Here is a 13173-nt window from a genome sequence, read left to right on the forward strand (position 1 = left end):
ACTAGATCAAGAAACATTGCTGGAACAATCCACTCTACTACTGTATGTGCCAGGAAACACACAAAAGCGGCCTCTGTCTTCTGTTTACTCACACGTTCGTCTACAATACATGTGTGCCAAAATTGGTTGTTGTGTTGTACAGCATGGGCTTTGTGAAAACATTGAACCGATTGAGAAAAGTTGTGGGAGTGAGGCTTATGTGCGTACATCATTATAATGCTCGGTACTTGTTTCCTAGCACGGCGCCTGCGATTTTCATTGTATCCATCGGGTCCAAAAAAATTGCGTCAATCAAATTGCATGCGATGCGATCGACGCGATTGATGCAATTTTTACATCGGAACCAATGTAAAATGGTCCCTGAGACCTGATTTTACATTGGGCCCAATGTAAAATGCCCCCCAGACCCCAATTTCATTGTATACCCACCCTGATGGGTGAAATACCCCCCATTGTTAACGCCACACCACGATGAATGCCAACCCGAAGCGTGGCGAGCGCAGCGAGCCCGCGAGGGGCGGCGGTACGCATCCTCGGACCTTTTCATACCCCCACTATCCACGTTGGCACGGAGTTGATTCTATATAGAGTGGCGGGCGCAGCGAGCCACCGAGCCTGAATCGTGGCGAGGGGACTCGTATTACTTCACAGGTATTATGCGTCCGCTCGCCATGCTTCGGGCTCGGTGGCTCGCTGCGCTCACCACACTATATAAAATCAACTCCACGCCGACGTGGATAGTGGGGGTATGAAAAGGTCGGAGGACGCGTACCGCCGCCCCTCGCGGGCTCGCTGCGCTCGCCACGCTTCGGGTTGGCGTTCATCTTGGGGTGGCGTTAACAATGGGGGGGGGGGGGGCATTTCACATGTAAAATACCCATAAGGGTGGGTATACAATGAAAAATCGGGTCCATTGGGCCATTTAACATTTTTTCCTATGTAAAATCGCATCCATCGCATCGGTCGCATCGCATGCCTTAACTTAAGGCATGCGATGGACGAAATTTTTTAATTGTCGGGGAAAAGGCTAAAAATAGCCCTGAAATCACGTTGGTCGCGTCCATCGCATACCTTAAGTTAAGGTATGCAATCACCTGCGACGGGCGCCGTGCTAGGAAACAATTCCCTTATGCTCTACAAATCCTGCAGCGTTATTACTAGTGTGAACCTACAGTCACCAAAGTGCTGAAGTCATGAAAGAAGGCTATATATATATATATATATATATATATATATATATATATATTCACTTAACCTTTCTTTGCTTTTAATGTTATAGATGATCAATGTATATATATATATATATATGTGTTTATATCATGCTTGCCTATCCTCCCAGAATGACCGGGAGGCTTCCGAAAATTGGGTCCCCCTCCCGGCCCCCCTGGGAAGGGGGGCAAGTCTCCTGCATGCCCCCCAGGAGCCGTTGGAAAGAAATGCTAAAATGTGCGGGTCCGTGGGAGGGGGCGGGACTAAAATTATGCAAATTGCTTCATTTCGCTGCATTTTAGCCCCGCCCCATACTTGCGGACCCACAAATTGAGGTGAACAGTTTTTTGGGGGGATTCTATACAATAGGGCGCTTAGGTGGAGAGAACAATTAGTTTTTACCCTTTTCTTGGTAGAAAAACAAATTGAGGTGTTTGCATGGATCGGGGATGGGGCTTTTTAGTCATCAGCCTTATCGCCGACCCCCTGACCAGGAGATCCGGCTGTCCTCTCCGGGCTTCTCCGGAGAGGCTATTTTAAAAGTCGGCTAGCACTCACCATCATAAACTAACTCACCATAATAAACTAACTCACCTTAACATACAAATAATCAATAAAATAAATAATGGGGTTTTAGTTCATGAATTGATCAATGCATTTAAGCTTGCAGCCCATCGCCAAGGGACCCCATTTTACTGCAAGTCCTACACTAACAACTGGTCTCTCAAGAACCTGGCAACTACAGACACATCATAGCTAAAATGAATGAACATGTGTTTTTTCTTGGTTCTTGAGAGACCAGTTGTTAATGTAGGACCATTATTTATTTGATCATTTGTATGTTAAGGTGAGTTAGTTTATTATGGTGAGTATTTGTATTTACTGGAGTGTGTGGTCACATTCCACTGCATCCCAACCTGGGAAGTGTGGGTGCTGTTTGCACCCCATTCTTAGGAATGGCGAGTGTGGTGGTACATCTGTATCTCTATATGTGTGGGTTCATTTTTAATTAACCTCTGTTACTGTGATCATATCTTTCTCATGCACCCTAGATAAGCTTATTCATCTGAAACCTGTGACAGCTGCCCCTTTAATACTAATCAGGTGTTGTGTTAGGTGACTGCCTCATCTTTAAAAGCCATAAGGTAGTTGGCAGGTGAGCTTTAAACCAAGAAAAAACACATGTTCATTCATTTTAGCTATGATGTGTCAGTAGTTGCCAGGTTTTTGAGAGACCAGTTGTTAGTGTAGGACTTGCAGTGAAATGGGGTCCCTTGGCGATGGGCTGCCAGCTTAAATGCATTGATCAATTTATGAACTAGAACCCCATTATTTATTTAATTGATTATTTGTATGTTAAGGTGAGTTTGTTTATTAAGGTGAGTTTGTTTATTATGGTGAGTGCTGGGCCCCCTGTGTTTATACAGCCAGCATCTCCTGGCACCCAAAGTTACAGAAAGGGGAGGTCAGTACACTTAGCCATGCCCTCCCCTGTAGCCACACCCTGTTCCATGAAGCCACAATACATTTTAGTGTCCGTCACACCAGGAGTGGAAGGGGTAAGTGACGCAACTGCACTGTAATAAAGGCACAATGTTTCAAACATAATGATGTTGCATGGTTGTGTTGTATTTTCATACAATATATACATTTCTAAACTGAAATTTTTAAAACCTATAAAATCCTAAAACATTGATTGAAAAAAAATAAAAATTTGTTTTTTTTTTTAGATTGTAAAAGTCCAGGACTTAGTTATGAGACATTAATGCTAACCACCTCGCCTGCCTGTTATGTATATTAACCAGAGCCGGCCCTAGCCTAAATGACGCCCTAGGCAAGATTTTGGCTGGTGCCCCCTAGCACCGGCACTAGTTCCGCCTCTGACCCTGCTCCCCTTTCCTAGCACCATCAACCCTCATCATAGCAGTCATCATTTTGGTGCTCCTACCCTCAATATTTTAAATAGAAACAGTGCACACATTCGGTGCGCAGCCCAAACAGGGGTGTGTTCTTGCTGGGAAGGGGCATGGCCACACAATAGTACCCCCAATTCAAATTATGCCACACAGTAGTGCAACTTTATTAACATTATATCATGTGATGGTGTCCCTTATTCACGTTACATCACAAAGTAGTACCACATTACCTTATATACATTACTCCACACATTATTCACATTATACCCTTAGAAAAAAATCCTGAGAAATTATTGTATTTGAAGCACCCTCCATGGCCACACTGCAACCCAGCACAAAGCAGTGTGTGCTGGGCAGAGGAGAAGAGCTACAGCTGCTGCTGTCACTTAAGGGGAGATGGCCTGGGGCCCCCACTGTGCCCTTCCATCAGACTTTGGACTGGGTAATTTGTACCCCCTACCCCTTTCTCTCTGCACCCCTGATAATACCACACAGTAATGCCCCTTACACATGACACACATTATTAATGTCCTTATAACCATAATGCCCCTTACACATTATGCCAACCTTTATTAATGCCCTTCATACACATAATGACACCCATAATGCCCCTTACACATATGTTGCACATTATTAATGATCTTAAACACATGACACACATAATGCCCCTTACACATATGCCGAACTTTATTGCACAACCAACCCTCAGCACTCGCACAGCCGCTAACACTATGACATCTGCTTGGATACAGATGTTTCCTCATACATCTTGCCTCATTAGGCCATGCAGCTCCTGGCCAGTTCTGCTAACGTTGGGTGCCTTTTTTGCTGAAAAGTTGTCAACCAACCAGACAGCACTCGCACAGCCGCTAACACTATGACCTCTGCATCTGCTTGGATACAGATGTTTCCTCATACATCTTGCCTCATTAGGCCATGCAGCTCCTGGCCAGTTCTGCTAACGTTGGGTGCCTTTTTTGCTGAAAAGTTGTCTTATTTGCATTGTTATGTGACCAGAACACACAAGGAGCTTCTGATGATTAAAATGATATGCAGCATGCCTATATTCTGTGTGCGACTGTGGCTGTACCTGCATATGGAATGCTATGTTACAATGATTTCCATGAATACACTATTTCATATGCAGATACAGCCTCACTCACACACAGAATATAGGCATGCTGCATATCATTTTAATCAGCAGAAGCTGCCGGTGCCCCTATGCATTCCAAATGCCCTAGGCAATTGCCTAGTTTGCCTATGCCTAAGGCCAGCTCTGATATTAACTCCTTAATGTTCTACAGAATATAGATCTTTAAAGCTCTGTTTATATGTGTAAGTATATAGTATCAGTGTTGTGGTGTCCACTTGTTGTATAAAGATGTGGTCAATGATCCTGATATCAGCATCCAGCATGTCAAGACCAGAATGCTGACATGCTCTGTGGCATGTGGTATAGGTAAATGAATGTTGTCAGACTTTATTAAACCATGGTAAAAGCTAAGAACAAACCATGCTGTCTAGGATGCAAAATATACTCCTCCTTTTGGACTTTGGACACACATATGTCTGAGAACAATGAGCCTGATCAAAGATTGGATTAAAGCCCCTTTGTGCCTCTACCTGCATAAAACAGGTATACTGTGATGTACTGTGCGTTCTACATGTGTTCCATCAGCCCAGCCACTTAGTAAACCCAATGTTCCCAAATGACTGCGGCTTTGTTTCTTAATTAACTCTCACATTGGGATCAAACAACTCAGGGGAATGAGCAGACAAAGAAAGGGAGTGTGAGTCATCCTTGTGTCATCTAATGTATGTCAGCGCCTGTACTGTATGTGAGCTAGTGTTAGTGTACTGTATGTCAGCGCCTGTACTGTATGTGAGCTAGTGTACTGTATGTCAGCACTGCTCTACTAATTATGTTTCTCATCTGCACACCAAGCACTTTGTTTGTGCCTCAAGCCTCATGGCACTGTGCAGCCCATAACACAGCCAGCAGTCCCAAAAATCCAGCCAGCACTCTGTAATTCATACAACCTATATTAAATAAATGTCTCTATGTCCTCTCCATTACTACAGATAACACATTTGCCTTCATGTATTTTTGCCCTGATCTAGCTTCCTACCTACAGTAATAAAACCTGCAACCCTACCTGATAAAGTCACCTTCCGTCCCAGGCGGCCCCGTCTGTAATATAAGTTAATGCAAAACTAGGTGCAACAGCATCTCACAAGTACAGTAGTCACAAAGGGCCTTATGCACTAAATATACTGACTCAATATTATCTGTTGTTTGTGAAAACTATTTTCATAGACTGTTTTGCTCTCATACATAGAGGGGATGCACTAACATCTGCCTCCCCACATCGCAGCTTGCTGCATTGTTAATAATGGCATATGCGATTAGTAACGCAAAGGACAGTTCTTACATTCTGTCCATTGTGAAGCGGCTCCGTCCCTCTACGCAAAGTGCCGGCACTGGCCGCTGGGCATGCTGGGAGGGATCAGTGATGGATCCCTCACACAGCACTATGGACAGAAGCCAATAGGCTTCTATTGGGTATCACCAGGTTTTGCTGGTGATTCCCTCTGCAGCGATACCCCGGTTGAGGGGCTTTAGTGGATTTCACTATAGTGCATCTCGCACATAACCAACTATTAGCATCCCATGACAATATATATATATATATATATATATATATATATATATATATATATATATATATATATATATATATATATATATATATATATATATATATATATATATATATCAGAAGCAATAAGTAGGCGTCACTCCGGGTCTTGGATACAACAAAAAACTTTACTGTAGTGCAGCGGCCAACGCCGTTTCGGAATCAATCCGTCATCAGGGCCCTGATGACGGATTGATTCCGAAACGGCGTTGGCCGCTGCACTACAGTAAAGTTTTTTGTTGTATCCAAGACCCGGAGTGACGCCTACTTATTGCTTCTGATTTATGTACATTGGCGTGATCCAATCGAGGAGGGCACCCGGGCATTCATCATCTGCACATTGGGAGTGCCGGACCCACACAGAATATTTATATATATATATATATATATATATACACACACCGGAGACTACATTGGCTCCACACCATATGAAGGTCATTGGAGCATCTGTCTCAGATGCTTGGTACTTCCTCATCTTTGCGGCCAACGCTACGCCAGCTACGTTAGCCACTACTTAACCGCTACGTAAGAATTTCTGGCAAGAAAGTACCCCGCTCTCCTGTGTCCACTCCACTCTCCTGTGTCCACTCCACTCTCCTGTGTCCACTCCACTCTCCTGTGGCATGCAAAGCGAGCCACCGGGCCCAAAGCCCAAAGCGTGGCAAGCGAACAATGGTGCTATGTAAGCGGTGGCCACACAGATGAGAAAGTACTAAACCTACATACAGTATATTGGTTTAGATTTAAGAGCTGCATAAATGATAAAGTTACACTGAAGTTTGCATTTCTTTGGAGCATTGACATGCAGGGCAATGCACACGATTATTCGGAGTCCCACACCAGCCCACTGTGGCTGCAACCTGTTACTTTGTTGTAAATCAAATACATGCCCCATAGAGCAGCTGAGAATAACTCTGAGTCATACACAGCTTAAGTCACTTCTCACTGGTGGCAATGGGGTGTTCACACATAAGAGAAGCGCCCTATGGGCGTGTCATAGGTATACAGTATGGGGTAGGTGTAAGTGCCATTTATTAGTGGTGCCAGCTGGTGGCGCTGCAATCAGCATACAGCACATAGGTCCATAGGTCTCATGATCACTGGAGGCATTATGTCTCAGAAAAGGAAAAGCCTCAGCATATAGTAATAATAATGGACATAACACTGAATTTTGGGGGGTTCAATATTTGCTGAAACATTCACAAATATGCAACAGATCATACCACACCCATCAGCGTCAGCCCCGCTAGTGTTACCCTCTTCATATTCTCTTAGGGAGAAACCAAGTAACTTCATCATCAAATATTTTGGTAAAGTTCTACCCCATCTACATGGCTGCCCAGGAGCCTCTTTGCCTGCGACAGCATTTAAATTGAATTGTGGGAATAAAACTCTTTCACTTAGATAGTTTTGCCTCCTCCCTATCTTAGGAATTTTAATTCTGACACATTACCATGTCTTTATATATATGTGTATATATATATATATATATATATATATATATATATATATATATATATATATATATATATATATATATATATATATATCCATCCATCCTGTAAACATCCAAGTGACCCTGTCCGGCTTGATGACAATGAGCTCACTACTCTATCTGTACCTTAGGCAATGTCTGACCATAGTCTCAGTGACCGGCTGCAGTTCATCCCCATCAATAGCAGTGTATGAAATGACACAACTGGAAGGAATAGATAGAAAAGCTTTTTCCCTTACCAGAAGCAGACTGCAGGCTTTCCAGACTCCAGTATCTAGACAGCAGCCCTCTCATTCCAGCTCCACCACCCCAACCAATGCAGCTACTGCTGTCAGAATCGGAGCCAGAGGAAAGCCCAGAGCTCCCACCACTCATGTGGGGGTTCATTGAATCACTTGGACATTGCTGGTGCTGAGTCCTCATCCGGACACACAGGCAGGCAGGCAGGCAGGCTGTGCTGCTAATCAGGAGCCTCTTGTTGCTTCTCCTCCCAGCACAGCTGTACCTGGCACTGCTGGCTGGATTCTGGCTGAGAAGAGCCTGGCGTTCCTTGTAGAATGCAACCTGACATCATAGGGGGCCCTCTAGGGGGGATCCAGTCATCATCAGATAACTCACTTGTTCTACATGGCCAAGTGCCACCGCTGTATCCTAGCAACGACTACTCATGCACTTAGTGCTGGGAGGCTGGAACTTTAGTAATACATAGGAAGAAGAAGCATTGTCATTGTATTGTATGTAAGGGAATCCTCCCTGAGAAACCCTGCAGCAGAGCCCAGTGCTGCGTCACATGGATGTAACCACTAGGACAGCAGAGGATTATTTTGCCTATGATTCATTTTTGGATTATCATTTTTATTTTAAACTCGGGAGATTTAGGGACGTATTTATTATTGGGCCTTAAACCCAATCATACTAATTTCTCTATGGTGCTTATTGTGTCTATAATATTAAGTATTGACCAAATATATTAATAAACACATCCAGGATAGGAGGCCACCCTACAATGTGTTCGCTAAATGGCTTTATAAGGGGTATATATTTCTGTGTCACCGAAACACTGGCATCTGTTGGCAGCGAGTAAAACTACATCTAGTTTTCGAAGCATTAGCTTCAAGCGAGTGTACTAGTGTCTATCTATCTATCTATCTATCTATCTACACACACACACACAGTGCAATATATCAATATATCACATGGTGGTAGCACCCATTATGGCTATGGCAGGCTTGCCTACCCTCCCAGAATGGCCGGGAGCTAGGGTGACCAACTCATCCCTTTAATCTGGGACACATATTAATTACACAGGTTCTGTGGCTGGCTTTCACCTGGTTTTAAACTGCCAAAGAACCTGTGTAATTAATATGTGTCCCGGATTAAAGGGATGAGTTGGTCACCCTACCGGGAGCCTCTCAGAAATCGGGTTCTTCTGGCCCCCCCGGGAAGGTGGGCAAGTCTCCCGCATTCTGCTAATTGCCCCCGCTCCCCCATTGCCCGCTGGTGTAATTCACTGAATTTGCGGGTCCGAGGAGAGGGGGCGTGGCTAAAATGACGCGATCAAGGCATTTTGCGTCATTTAAGCCCCGCCCCCTCTCTGCGGCCCGCGAATCACAGAGTTTTTCCGGCATTGGGGGGCAGGGCCAAGTGATGTCAGACTTGCTCCCGCCCCCCTGACGTGTTGCCTCTCTGGGCTTCTCCTGGAGATGTGAAATTAAAAGTAGGCAAGTATGGGCTATGGTATAAAGGGTTGACAGGGTCTCGGTCCACAGTGTTGCCACACCGTCCAACTTTACTGGCCTTTTGACCTGAGCGGGACATGCTGCCCCAGTGATGTGGCCCAGGAGGTGTGGCCAGCTGAACGTCATGAACGCCATCTAGTCTGCCTCATTTCGGGGGCGTGCTCAACGCTCCCCCAGCCCGCTCCCCACACTGAATAGATGCCGCGCACATGTGCACAGCTTTTGTCTATGCCGACCACATGGTGTCAACCTATCGGCTGCCTTCCTAGACACTTTCAGAGTAGACCCCTAGATACAGCCCTGTTCTCTTTTTCCCAAATGTAAAGCACAATGTAATATGCTGGCACTGTATAAGTAAATGTTATTAGAATAATAAATATGAGTTTTTTTTTTTGAGTTGACATGAATGAGAATGGCATGTGTGAGACTGTGTGTGTCCTTGATGTGTGCTTTCCTCCTACAGGAACTTATCTTCTAGATGCCACAAGGCTGGGACTGAGATGAATGTCAGCAATGCTGAATGTAAAGTACTTTTTGCTTCAAACAGCATTCTGTTCTTCCTAGCGGGCAGTGTGCAAAGCAAGGCTGCAACCTCCTACACAGAAACATGCTGAACTCTATCAGTCATGCTGTAGGGCACGCAAAGGCAAGGGAGCGCTATACATGTACTCTATCTATCTACATATACAGTATGTTACTATTAACATCCTTGCTGGCGGGTCGCCAGAACGTATGCGCTGGCGACCCGCCAGCAGCTTTGCCAGCGAGGAGACTGAGACGCACGTGCGTCTCACGCGCACGCGCGTCTCAGTCTCCGTCGCTGGCGCGACGGAAAACCCTGTCCGTCTCCGCCTCAGGGAGACGGACAGGGTTAGGGGGGGTGCGGGCAGGCGGCGGGGACCCCGGGTTACCGCCGGCAAGCCGGCGGGGACCCGGGGGAACGGATCGTAGCGCCGTCGGAAGGGGACGCGCGCGCCTCTCGTGCGCGCGCGTCCCCTTCTCACCATCGCCATGGCGCTGGCGGGGGATGGCGGCTGGCGATGCCAGCGCCATCCCCTGCAAAGATGGACCCTGACCCATCTGTAGATATATATATATATATATATATATACAGTGGTCGAAGTGGAAATTTTGAAGTGGGGGTATGGAAAAGTAAAGAGTGAATATAGTGCGCACCTTCGGACACCCCCCTGTCCATCAACGTCCCCTGCCAGACTGCCCTGTTGTACAGGGGTATTACAAAAGCGCAATATGCGCTGCTGAGTGATCAGATTAAAGTGGCGGTATGGCATACCCCCGTATACCGCCCCACTTCGACCACTGTATATATATATATATATATATAGTACATGCTATGTACAGGTATATATACATATATCTTACACAAGACAAAGCACTATTTTACTAACGTTTCTAAAAATGAAAAATGGTGATGTTGCCCATGGCAACCAATCGATTCCGTCGATCATTTTCTAGGATGCAATAGAGAAATTATAGACAGAATCTGATTGGTTACTATGGGCATTGTAATTTAACGAAGATTCAGTGTGGTCGTATTCCAATTATGTGGGTGATTCAGGTTGGTTTGCAAAAGCAAAGTCTTTCTTTAATGGACACAACCATGCTGCACTGCAGGTGGGGAAGATGTAACATGTGCAGAGAGAGAGAGTTACATTTGGGTGAGTTATTTTATTTCTGTGCAGGGTAAATACTGGCTGCTTTATTTTTACACTGCAATTTAGATTTACGTTTGAACACACCCCACCCAAATCTAACTTTCTGCACATGTTACATCTGCCCCACTTGCAGTGCAGCATGTTTTCTTTCCCATTAAATAAGGACTTTGCTTTTGCAAACCAACCTGAATCACCCCCTATATCCACGAATGAGGTCATGGGCCCTTATTCAGATCGCTTTGCACGGATGCGTATTCGGGCAGCGGCCCGATGTTTTGCGTATACAAGGCTGGGACAAGGCTGACATCACTAGGTCCCACACCACAAAAACGACGTGATTACGGTAATTGTATCAGAGGGAAGGGGGGTGCAGGGGTTCTGGACAGCAAACGGGAGACTTGCCTACCTTCCCAGGGGGCCATTCCGGGAGGGTAGGCAAGCCTGCTTCAGTCCACCAAGTAGTTGAAGCTGAATGTATCCCTCTGCTACCACACTACTGTCTGGCAGCAAAACAGTAAACCCCCCAATGTGTTCATAATTAATGTGTCCCTAATCAGAGCTGTCTGTAGCTGTAACGTAGGCGGAATTCCACCACATTAATAAGTATATTGTTCAAGGCATGGGGAGGAGGGTTCCGTGGAAACAAAATTAGTTCCAACATCTAATGCTACTGTAAGGGAAAATATGGCATCATATGACACTGAGGAACTGCTCTTACAGAGCTCACTCACAGGGCCACATGCAATGCCACCCTAGTTCGGCGGCCGTGAAGGATGCCAGCCAAACTCTGACTTTTTTTTACAAGGGGGAGTCATATACAAGGCAAAACCATACCCTGTAAATGCATATTTAAAAAAGCATCCACATTCGGCCAACATCCAGCACAGCCGCCGAACTCAGCGTGCATTACATCATGCCTTGTAAATTATAGCCCCTTTAAAAAAAAGGCTGCATCCAGCCGGCATCCTGCGTGGTCGCCAAACTTGGCAGGCATTAAGAGCATTCGCATACCTTCCAACTTTCAGGTGGAGGATTAGCGAGAGCATGGCCCCCACTAATACTGAAAAGCCAGGTTGATTGGGCAGTGTAAATGATTGCCGCTTTAACAAAATGGGAAAACTCTCCCAAAATCTCTTACTTCCTGATTCTCACAATCAGGGGGTGGGGGGTGGAGGGGGGGGGCAATTGGGAGTCCCCCCCGTCGTCCGTGAATACACAGAGCTGCTGGCCATGCCCCCACCGCGGCGAAAAACAGGGACGTGGTCTTGCGGCAGTGCCGCAAGTATAGACCCCTCCCGATAGGCCACGCCCCCAAAAATATGCTGGCGCGCACCTCGTCCCGGCCCAGTGACTACACATGTTGGGAGGTATATAACAGTTCAACAGTGACAGTACAGATATACATACACACATACAGGTATACACTAGATCAGGGGTTCTCAAACTCGGTCCTCAGGACCCCTCACAGTTCACGTTTTCCAGGTCACCGGACAGGTGCACAGTGTGTATTCATTACTCACTGATGCATTTTAAGTTCCACAGCTGGAGCTAATTATTTCACTTGTGATTCTGTGAGGAGACCTGAGAAACATGCACTGTGTGGGGTCCTGAGGACCGAGTTTGAGAACCTGTGTGCTAGATGTACCCTTATATATAGACATAGATGTGACTTATAGACACAGGGAACATATAAGGGGTGAGCTGCACAGCGCCTAGGCAGCCATCAGCGGCACCTTGCAATAGCCTGGTATTAAACAGTATAAGCAGAGACAGTACAGCGCAGGGAATATATGTGCGTGTATTATATAAATAATACATGTAAATATTTGAATATAGGGCTTAATTCAGACCCATTTGCAAATCTCTAAAAAATTGCCTTGCAATCAAAGTTGAAGTTCCGAAGGGGGTGGTGGCGATGTGACGGGGGTGGTGATGGGCCGTTAGGGAGAGGCCTGAGTGTTTTCTGGGAGCGACCGGGAAACTGTACGCATGTCCGTGCTGCACCAGGGGAGTCATCAGTTAGAATATAAGAAAGGTTTTCCCTCAATTGCATTGAAACAGCCTGTTGCTAAGCGATTTCCTTTATTCAGTTCCATTCTCATCTCAGACATTTATACTTTTGATATTTTTTGTATTTGGCTTTGGTGAACTTTACAGTGGCACAAAGAGTAAAATGATCTACTTATAGGTGAATCATTTAGTTACCATAACAAGATTAGTATGGGACCATGTACTGTATATAACACATACACAAACTACTATAACACATACTACTATCTCCACTCCTAAGGTGCCCGATACCCTGCCAGCAACCGGGACCTTCCTGGCGGCAGGGACGCATGCGATCCGTTGTGATGGACCGCATGCGTTCCTGCTTACCGCCCGCCTCGCCGCCTGGAGGAACGGGTGGTCGGACGGCCTGCCGGTCTGACCGCCTGG

General features: G+C 45.7%; 1 protein-coding gene across 1 annotated transcript in view; it reads right to left on the reverse strand.

Annotated features, from left to right (window-relative positions):
* ARHGEF4 (Rho guanine nucleotide exchange factor 4) overlaps positions 1–13173 on the reverse strand; it is a 174738-nt gene that overhangs the window by 63575 nt on the left and 97990 nt on the right. The window lies entirely within an intron of this gene.

The sequence above is a fragment of the Crinia signifera genome, chromosome 3 (genome assembly GCF_055691185.1).
Source record: "Crinia signifera chromosome 3, ASM5569118v1, whole genome shotgun sequence".
Lineage (NCBI taxonomy): Eukaryota > Metazoa > Chordata > Amphibia > Anura > Myobatrachidae > Crinia > Crinia signifera.